The 9,838-nt window shown below is 44.0% G+C and overlaps 1 pseudogene; it reads right to left on the bottom strand.

Moving 5' to 3' along the window:
• Positions 1-682: 682 nt before the first annotated feature.
• Positions 683-4,526, bottom strand: LOC145505214 (intelectin-2-like; annotated as a pseudogene).
• Positions 4,527-9,838: the final 5,312 nt, after the last annotated feature.

Raw genomic sequence — 9,838 nt, 5'->3', positions numbered from 1 at the left:
GGAACCCATTCACTCTGTGGACAATGGTGGTGCATCTGGCCTCAGACTTGGACTTTTTCCCACCCTAATACCAAGAGCCAGTCCTCAGAGAGGGCCCCTGGTCTGCCAGAGGCTTGAAAGGAGAAACTCATGTGTACAGGAAGAATATCACCAAACACCTACGAAGGCACCGTGACCATATTAGCAGATTTACTCACTCTGATCCTGTCCACACTTTTCTTGTTCTCCTTTAAAGTCTCAGATTCTCAACAATAAATAATGACTGCTTTGCATTTTATATCAAAGGTTCAGCCCCCATGAAGGGTATTATGCTGCCAACTTCTAGTTCACTGAAATAAACTATTACCCATTACAATAGAAGTAAACCTGTCTCTCCATTGGGCTGGTTATTCTGCTCTATGCACATGACTCCAGGCTGGTCTTAACAAGTTACCAAGGGGCTGAAGGTGAGGAATAAAGAGTCTGGAGCCAAATTTCTTCATTCCAAACCATGACTCTCCCATGTATTCCCTGGGATGTGGGGCACATTCCTGAACCTCACAGTGCTTCAGCTTCCTCATCTATAAAATGGATCTGGTTAAAGCTTAGAGGTCAAGAGTAGATTAAATGAGACAATACACATAATATCCACAGAGGAGAATCAGGCTGCAGTAAAATAAAGGTTACCTAACATAACTGAATTTTATGCCTTTTCTATTATGAGTTCAGAAGGGCAAAATGACTCATGATAGCTAAGGGGTAAGTAAAAAGATGCAGTTTTCTATCACAAAATCAGACCACAGGTATTGCCAGGCTGTTGTCAGTACATTTCCCCCCACATTTCACAGGGAGTTTTTACGAGGTACAAGTAAGTCATTACATGAGGACACTAGCTTTCATTCTCTGATACAAGCTGCCATTCTTTGAGGGCAAAGGGGAAACAGTGCTTGCTCAGTAACTGATATCATTTCAAGACCAGTCAAAGTAAGATCTTTCAATTTTCCTGGATTCAGTCACTCAGGAGCTCTGCATTCCCAACAGCCTAGGGCACCATATATGTCCTTACTCTTCTTCGGTCGTGCTCTCTCTCTCCCCAACACCTAGCCTCCACTGAATGCTCCTCTCTCACAGGTCTCTTCCCTTGCCTGGCTCAGAATTTCAGCGAGAAGCAGGACAGGAGCCATCAGAGAATCTAGGTCAGGGGAACATAGACCATAGGACCACATGCCCAGACTTAGTCACTTCCTCAGTCTCTACACTCAGGAAACCACCCCCAACCAGCAGCCCCATATACCTGGGAGAACCAAACAGATTATGTCCCAGTCTCTAGAAGAAGCCAACGTTGGTGTGGTACCTCAACAGGGAGCTGTTCCTCCAGTGCTGCAGGGGGCACTTGTTGGGCACATGCCAGATGCCCAGGTCCTGGGCCTGGATGTCGTAGTAGCCAGGGTTCTACAAAGGGACACACACTCAGCCTTACTGACCCAGGAGGTGCCACCAGCCAAAGACCCACACACACAGCCCTCACTTGAGCTTAGAGCTCTGGGCTTCAGGGGGGCAGGTGCCCAGCAGTGCTCAGACCCCCACCCTCCTCCAGCAGATAATGAGACCCCACCACCAAAAAGCCTTGGTGGGAGGAAGCTGTGATTCAAGACATGGACTTCTGTCTTTCTTCTTCTCCAGCCCCACCTCCACATCTCCATTTCCTGCCTTCCCTTCCTCATGGTCTGCTCCAGCCACACTCAGTTCCCACCTTTTCCCTGAGCTGGGTGCTCAGTATCACCCACCTTGTAGTCATCTCTGGTGGCCGCTTCTGCAGACCCAAACGTATTGTAATTGGCCCAGTTGCCGTCCCCATCTGGGTAGTCAGCCCTGTTGCCTTGCTGACTGGACCAGCGATCCCACAATGTGCATTTCCTGAGCGTGTTGTTCTCATGCACACTGGCCACCAGGGCCCAGCCACCACCTTCATGTCACAGAAGGTCTGGTAGATGACACCATTCTCAGTGCAGAGGTGATACAGGCCATCTGCAGAGGGAACCAGTCAGAGACCTCCTGTCTGAAAGCACAGGGTCTATCTCAGACCCACAACCAAAATGATCCAGCAAACCAGAAACATGGCCAAAGTGTTCTTCTACAGAGTCTTATCACTGAGCGTCCCTACTGGCACGTGAGTTTCCCTGAGTTCAGAAGACCATGCCCCGTGACTGAGGCAGAGCATAGCATTATCAAAACTTCCAATGATATTCCTCAACAATTTAAACATTGAAACCCAGCAGTACCACTCCTAGATACATACCCAAGGCAATTGAAAACAGCAACTTACATGCTTGTACACCAGTGTGCACTGCAGCATTATTCACAACAGCCAAAAGAAGGTAACAACCCAAGAACCCACCAACAGATAAGTGGATAAACAAACTGTGGTGTATACATACAATGGATAAGAAGGTGGACTTCCCTGGTAGTACAGTGGATAAGAATCCACCTGCCAATACAGGGGACACACGTTCAATCCCTGGTCTGGGAAGATTTCATATGTTGTTGTTGTTGTTGTTGTTGTTTTTGTTCAGTCGCTAAGTTTTGTCTGACTCTTTGTGACCCCATGGACTGCAGCACACCAGGCTTTCCTGTACTTCACTGTCTCCCGGAGTTTGCTCAGACTCATGTCCATTGAGCTGATGATGCCATCGAACCATCTCATCCTCTGTTGCCCGCTTCTCCTTCTGCCCTCAATCTTTCCCAGCATCAGGGTCTTTTCCAATGAATCATCTCTTGCCATTAGATGGCCAAAGTATTGGAGCTTCAGCTTCAGCATCAATCTTTCCAATGAATAGTCGGGGTTGGTTTCCTTTAGGATGGACTGGCTGGATCTCCTTGCTGTCCAAGGGACTCTCAAGAGTCTTGTCCAACACCACAGTTCACCCACGTGCCACAACTACTGAGCCCATACACCTAGAGCCTGTGCTCCACAACAAAAGAAGCCACTGCAATGAAGAGTAGTCCCCACTTGCCACAACTAGAGAAAATCTGCACAGCAACCGAGACCCAGCGCAATCAAAAATAAATAAATAAATTATTTTTAAAAAGGAGTAAGGTTCTGACACTGCTACATGGATAAGCCTTGAAAACATGAAGTAAACTGAGACATTAAAGGCAATTATTAGTCACTCAGTCATGTCCTATTCTTTGTGACCCCATGCACTATATAGCCTGCCAGGCTTTTCTGTCCATGGAATTCTCCAGGTAAGAATACTGGAGTGGGTTGCCATTTCCTTCTCCAAATACTGCACTATTCCATATATATGAGGTACTTAGAAAAGTCATAGTGACAGAAAGTAGAATAGAATTTAACAGGGACTGGGGGAGGAAAGGAATATGAAGCTACTGTGGATGAGTAGAGTTTCTGTCTGAGGTGATGAAAAAGTATGGGAAATCATGATGATAGCTGCACAACACTGTGTAGACAATGCTACTTAACTGTACAGTTAAAGTGATAAAATAGCAAATTTTAAGCTATTTAAACGTTATCACAATTTTTTAAATTTATTTTTTTACTTTACAATATTGTATTGGTTTTGCCATACATTGACATGAATCTGCCATGGGTGTACATGTTTTCCCCTTCCAGAACCCCCCTCCCACCTCCCTCCCCATCCCATCCCTCTAGGTCATCCCAGTGCACCAGCCCTGAGCACCCTGTATCATGCATCGAACTTGGACTGGCAATTCGTTTCACATATGATAATTTGCATGCTTCAATGACATTCTCGCATATTATCCTACCCTCGCCCTCTCCTAAAGAGTCCAAAAGACTGTTCTTTACATCTGTGTCTCTTTTGATGTCTCGCATACAGGGTTATCATTACCATCTTTCTAAATTCCATATATATGCGTTAGTATACTGTATTGGTGTTTTTCTTTCTGGCTTACTTCAGTCTGCATAATAGGCTCCAGTTTCATCCACCTCATTAGAACTGATTCGAATGTATTCTTTTTAATGGCTGAGTAATATTCCATTGTGTATATGTACCATGGCTTTATTATCCATTCGTCTGCTGATGGGCATCTAGGACCCAAAAATAAATAAATAAGCAAAATTAAAAAAAAAACTCTCAGTGGACATAAACCTTACTGTCCTTCTGGGCTCAGTGTCAACACTTCATCACCTACCACACGCACTGCAGCACCTCGATTTTCTTGTAGCTTCTGGGTAGAGATGGAGAGAAAAATGACAGGTCCATTTCTCTTTCCATGTCATAACCAAAGTATTGACGGCAGCTAGATAATACACAGAGTTTTATTCTTACTGCTGGCTTGACACAAGCCCAGGCTCTCCTTGCTACCACTCCAATCCCACTCCTCCACTGGAGCAAAGCCTCACTGCCTGGGATGTCAGGCCCTGCGGTGTCCAGCATCCCACTGGCCCAGTGTCCACCACAGGCTTATTGCATCCCTCCCTCCACATGACCTCATGCTTCTTCTGGGCACTGGGCTCTCAAAGAAATCATACATTCCCCCAAGAGTTTACCTCCACAGAAATACATGTTGAGAAGAATAAATTTAAAAAGAAAGACAAGCTGAGGAGAAAAAAATGAGAGAATATGAGACGAAACTGGACTGGCCAGCCTGGGGACAGGGAATTGTCTGGGGAAAGGATGTCAGTGGTTACTCAGAGAAGGCCTCCTAGTCCTAGTGACACCTTAGCTAATCGTGCGAGAATGAGCATGACTTTACAGTAGAAAGAAAAGAGAATGAAAAGCAAGAAGTGTAGCATGCCCTCAGGCATGGAAAAAAATAATACAGCATAGTCCACTTGTCAGAAAGTGTCAGTAGTTTAATGCGGCTGAAACAGGAGGTGTAAGGTAGGAAGTGGTGAGAGCGGGCCAACAGGCTAACAGAGGTATTAAATGAAGAACTTTCTGTGCTAGCCTAAATTTTAAAGAAATTGCAGACAATTCTAAAAGAATGGGAGAACAAAACATTCCAAGTTTTTTGTTTTTGTTTTTTCTTTGACGAAGAGAGAGCTATGCTGGTCTTCATTGCTGCTTAGGCTTTTCTCTAGAAGCTGTGAGCGGGGGCTACTCTCTAGTTGCAGTGCTCGGGCTTCTCACTGTGGTGGCCTCTCTTGTGTGGAGCACGGGCTCTAGGGCACACAGGCTTCAGTAATTGCAGCACATGGGCTCAGTACTTACAGCTCCTGGGCTCTATAGCACAGGCTCAACAGTTGTGGCACATGGGCTTAGTTGCTCCGAGGCATGTAGGATCTTCCCGGATCAGGGATCGAACCCATGTCTCCTGCATTGACAGGCAGGTCTTTACCACTGAGTCACTTGAGAAGATCATTCTAAGCTTTTGAGGTCAGAGGTATTCAATTATTAGTAGCTCAACACTTAGAGTTGAGAGTCCTTGTGATTATACCTAATATATCTGAGCCTGTTTGCTCATAACTAAAATGAAGCTAGTAAGGACTGATTTGGTGAAGATCAACTGAGACGATATTTGGGAACATGTTTTGCTTCTTTCTAAAAATGCATAAATGACAATGAAGAGAAAGACAAATTTCTTAATGCCATTATTATGCTTGTTGTGCAGAGGAAGACTGGGAAGACAAGAGTCCTGGGCACAAAAACACACCATTCACCTTCCTCTGAAAATTGCAAGACCAAGCCCACTGAAGTGGGGAGAGACTGGGAGGGGACACAGTTCTTAACACAGGCCTCTGAAGGTGACTTTGAGGGTCACACAGAGGCACACAGCTGGGACCCAGGACATGCTTCAACCAACACCCTACTGATACAGGTTAGATCCCACCAGACACCAGAAATCAGCACTCAGCCTACAGACATCTCAAGTCTGCAGCATGAAGTGGCCTCCCTGCAGCTCAAAGACATCCCCTCTGCCTCAGAGACACCCGGACCCTGGGGCAGCCCAGCCCAGTTCTGTTATTGACACTTAGAGGAGAGGGGAGAAAGTATTGCTCCAGGAGACAATCGTCTGCGCCGCACCCTCTAGTGGCCAATATGAGAAATAGCAGGAAGCTGGGCTGGATCCCTGTAATTTAAGGAAGTGGAGAAGAGAAGGACAATCCACTCCAGTATTCTTACCTGGAGAATCCCATGGACAGAGGAGCGTGGCCAGGCCACAGTGCATAGGATCGCAAAGAGTCAGACACAATTAAGTGACTAACATGCACACACAGTTTAAGGAAGACAAAATGTGAGTTACCTTTCTGATCATCATTTTTCTCTCAGTCTCTATGCCCAATTCCTATTGTCCTATAAAGACTCAAAGACTAAGGATCCCTTGTTCTCCACTTGTCTCTGAGCTGTAATCCAGACTCCCACATTCACAGACCTTGTCTGAGTCTCAGCAGCTCTCGCTGCTAGCACAGAGAAACCATCTTTCTCTCCACACTGGGGCCAGGAGCTGAGCACTGGTCAGCCAGGTGGACACTGGGAGCTTTCTCTGTAGAAGCTCCCCAGGCTCTCAAAGACACAGGTTGAAGGTCACTTCTTGGCACAGTGTTCAGATCTGGGGATTCCAAGGACCTGTGTTATCTTCCAAATGAAAATACATGAGGACAAGACTAATAAGAGTGGTGATGATTTTGATTTTTTGCTTATGTCTCTCTTTCTGGCAAACCACACACACACATAAAAAATTATTTTAAATTAAACATTGACCATCATCATCATTTTCTAGAAAAAAAAAAAGACATTTTAAGAACAAAATTCTGATCATCTCAGAATACGTAAAAATCTTCCACTGAAATAAATTTAGCTTTATACAGAGACATTACTTTGTCTATAAATGAAAAAAATGATCTCATTTTCCCACAAACTAGTGAACATTTACAAGAGATGAGCAAATGAAAAGACTACATGTGAGGATAAGTCAGTACAAACCATCCTGATGATTTAAGCTTATTCTTTCATTTCTCTCCCAGTGGCATTCTTCTGTTCTCAGATTCTTCCTTCAGCTATAATAGAATTGATCAGTTCCTCCACAGTGATACCTCATACCTAATACATAATAACTTTATTATACTGCTGATCACATCTCAAGCCTTAAGAGAAATTGAGCTTTTTGTTGTTGTTGTCATTGTCATTAAGCTAACATTTTCTGCCTTTGTAGGTTGAAAGTACTGATTTATACAAAATACTAGATAGATTAAGGAAAATAAAACACTGTCCAAGAAGAAAAGCTCCAAAGAAAAGTTATGCTTCTTGTAATACATTCTTTTATTCCTTCTAAGACATATTTTTTCATATTTGACATCTTTAATGTCACTGTGCATCTCATCCTGTAGGGTATGAAATTAAGGAATAACCTACAGTAGATAGCACATAAACATCTGGGAAAATGGTACAAGTAACTTTAGGGACATCACCCCTTCTAACCACCTTCATCCAGTCACAGCCAGTCACCTACCTCCTACTTCCTCTGGAATCTGTATCCCACATCACTACCCTCAAGTCTTACTGCCCCTGACACTTAATTTGTTCAGGTCTAGATCAGTTATGAGGCTTTCAACTGGGACTAATACTAAACCCACCTCAAACTGGCTTAAGCAAAGAGTAAACACATCACCTCATGAAATAGGAAATTTAGAGGCAAGGCAGTTTCCGGCTTGATTGACTCAGCACCAGCTCAGTGTCTTCAAGGACCTGGGCACTTTCAGCCTCTCTGCCCTGGCTCATCCTCTGGCTGAGGATAAAATGTCCTCTGGTGTTCTAAGCTGCATGTGTGCAATAGTTTTCTGGGTCTACCATAACAAAATACCACAGACAGGTGGAGACAAGGGGGCCTAAACAGCAGCGTATTTTCTCAGTTCTAGAAGGTACAAATCCAAGGTCAAATGCTGACAAGTCTAGTTTCTTCAGAGGCCTCTTTCTTGGCTTGCAGATGGCCACCTTCTCACTGTGTCCTCACAGGGTCTTTCCTCTGTGCATGAATCCCTAGTGATCTGTGTGTCATTGAAGTGCTTCCTCTTCTAAGGATATGAATAAGTGGATTGGACCCTCACTTTAACTTCATAACCTCTTTAAAGGCTTGGTCCCCAAATGCAGTCATGTTCTGAGGTACTCAGAGTTAGGGTTCTGGCATGAATTGGGGGAGAACACAGTTCAACCCATAATAATCTATATTATTTTTTATAATATTTTTTGAAGTATAGTTTGTTTGCAATGATGTGCCACTCTCTGTTGTACAGCCAATTGACTCAGTTATACACAAAGAGGCAATGTTTTAAATATTCTTTACCACTGTGGTTTATCACAGGATATTGAATATAGTTTCCTGTGCTATACAGTAGTGCCTTTTTTTTGTCTATCCTATACATAACAGTTTAACAGTGCTAATCCCAAATTCCCAGCCCTTCCCTCCCCATACGTCTCCCCTTTGGCAACCACAGATCTGTTCTCTATGTCTGTGTGTCTGTTTCTGTTTTGTAAATGTGTTCATTTATGCCATATTTTAGACTCCATATGTAAGTGGTGTCATATAGTATTTGTCTTTCTCTGACTTACTTCACTTAGTATAATCATCTCTACTACTACTACTAAGTCGCTTCAGTCGTGTCCGACTCTGTGCGACCCCATAGACAGCAGCCCACCAGGCTCCACCATCCCTGCGATTCTCCAGGCAAGAACACTGGAGTGGGTTGCCATTTCCTTCTCCATAATCATCTCTAGATGCATCCATATTGCTGCAAATGACAGTATTTCATTCTTTTTGTGGCTGAGTAGTATTTCATGGTGCATATGTTCCACATCTTCTTTACCTATTCACCTGTCAGTGGACATTTAAGCTGTTTCCATGATCTGGCTATTGTGAATAGTGCTGCTATGAACATAGGGGTCCATATATTTTTTTCAAATCAGTTTTGGATATATTTTTTGATTACTTACTTATTATTTAGCTTCCTCAGATCTTAGGTGCGGCAAGCAGAATCTTCATTGCATTATGAGGGCTCTTTCATTGTGGCACACAGGGTCGGAAGTTGTGGCATGCGGGCTCTGTAGTCGTGGCATGCAGGCTGAGTTGTTCTGTGGCGTGTGGGAATCTTGGCTTCCTGACCAGGTATCAAGCCCACATCCAGTTCATTGCAAGGTGGATTCTTAACTACTGCACCACCGGAGAAGTCCCCGGGGATGCGTGTATCCTTTTGAATTGCACTTTTATCCAGGTATACACCCAGGAGTGGGATTCTTAGATCATATGATAATTCTATTTTTAGTTTTCTGAGAAACCTTCACACTGTTTTCCATAGTGGCTGAACTAACTTATATTTCCATCAACAGTTTAGGAGGGTTCCTTTTTCTCCACACAGTCTCCAGGATTTGTTGTTTGTAGAATTTTTAATGATGACTGGTGTGAGGTGGTACCTTGCTATAGTTTTAGTCGCATTTTTCTAATAATTAGTGATATTGAGCATCTTTCCATGTGCTACCTGGCCATCTGCATGTCTTCTTTGGAGAAACGTCTATTAAGGTCTTCTGTCCATTTTTCTATCGGACAACCCATAATAACCTATAAGACTAAGGAATATCCAGAGCAAAACCAGGGATCACTTCCTCTGGCTCTTTTGCAGAAGAAATGAAGTTTTTCCCAGAGGCCCCAGCACACTTTTCTTCATGTCTTTTTGGGCAGAGATAGGACACCTGCCTGCTCCTGAGCCAGTCTCTGGCCAGAAGGCTGGAACTACTTTGATTGCCTCAAACAAATCATCTGGACATAAGATGACGTTGGTGATCATAGAACAAAGTCCTGCTGAGACCTCCATTCCTGAAATGGCCTCCTGCCCCTTCCTAATCCTCACTGTGTCCAATGTTGGTCCCCTCCAATCCCTTCCCTA

Source organism: Giraffa tippelskirchi, chromosome 5 (genome assembly GCF_054371585.1).
Source record: "Giraffa tippelskirchi isolate mGirTip1 chromosome 5, T2T-mGirTip1v1.2.pri, whole genome shotgun sequence".
Taxonomy (NCBI): Eukaryota; Metazoa; Chordata; class Mammalia; order Artiodactyla; family Giraffidae; genus Giraffa; species Giraffa tippelskirchi.
The sequence above is the reverse complement of the archived record's forward strand: the minus strand, read 5'-3'. Positions and strand labels throughout refer to the sequence as shown.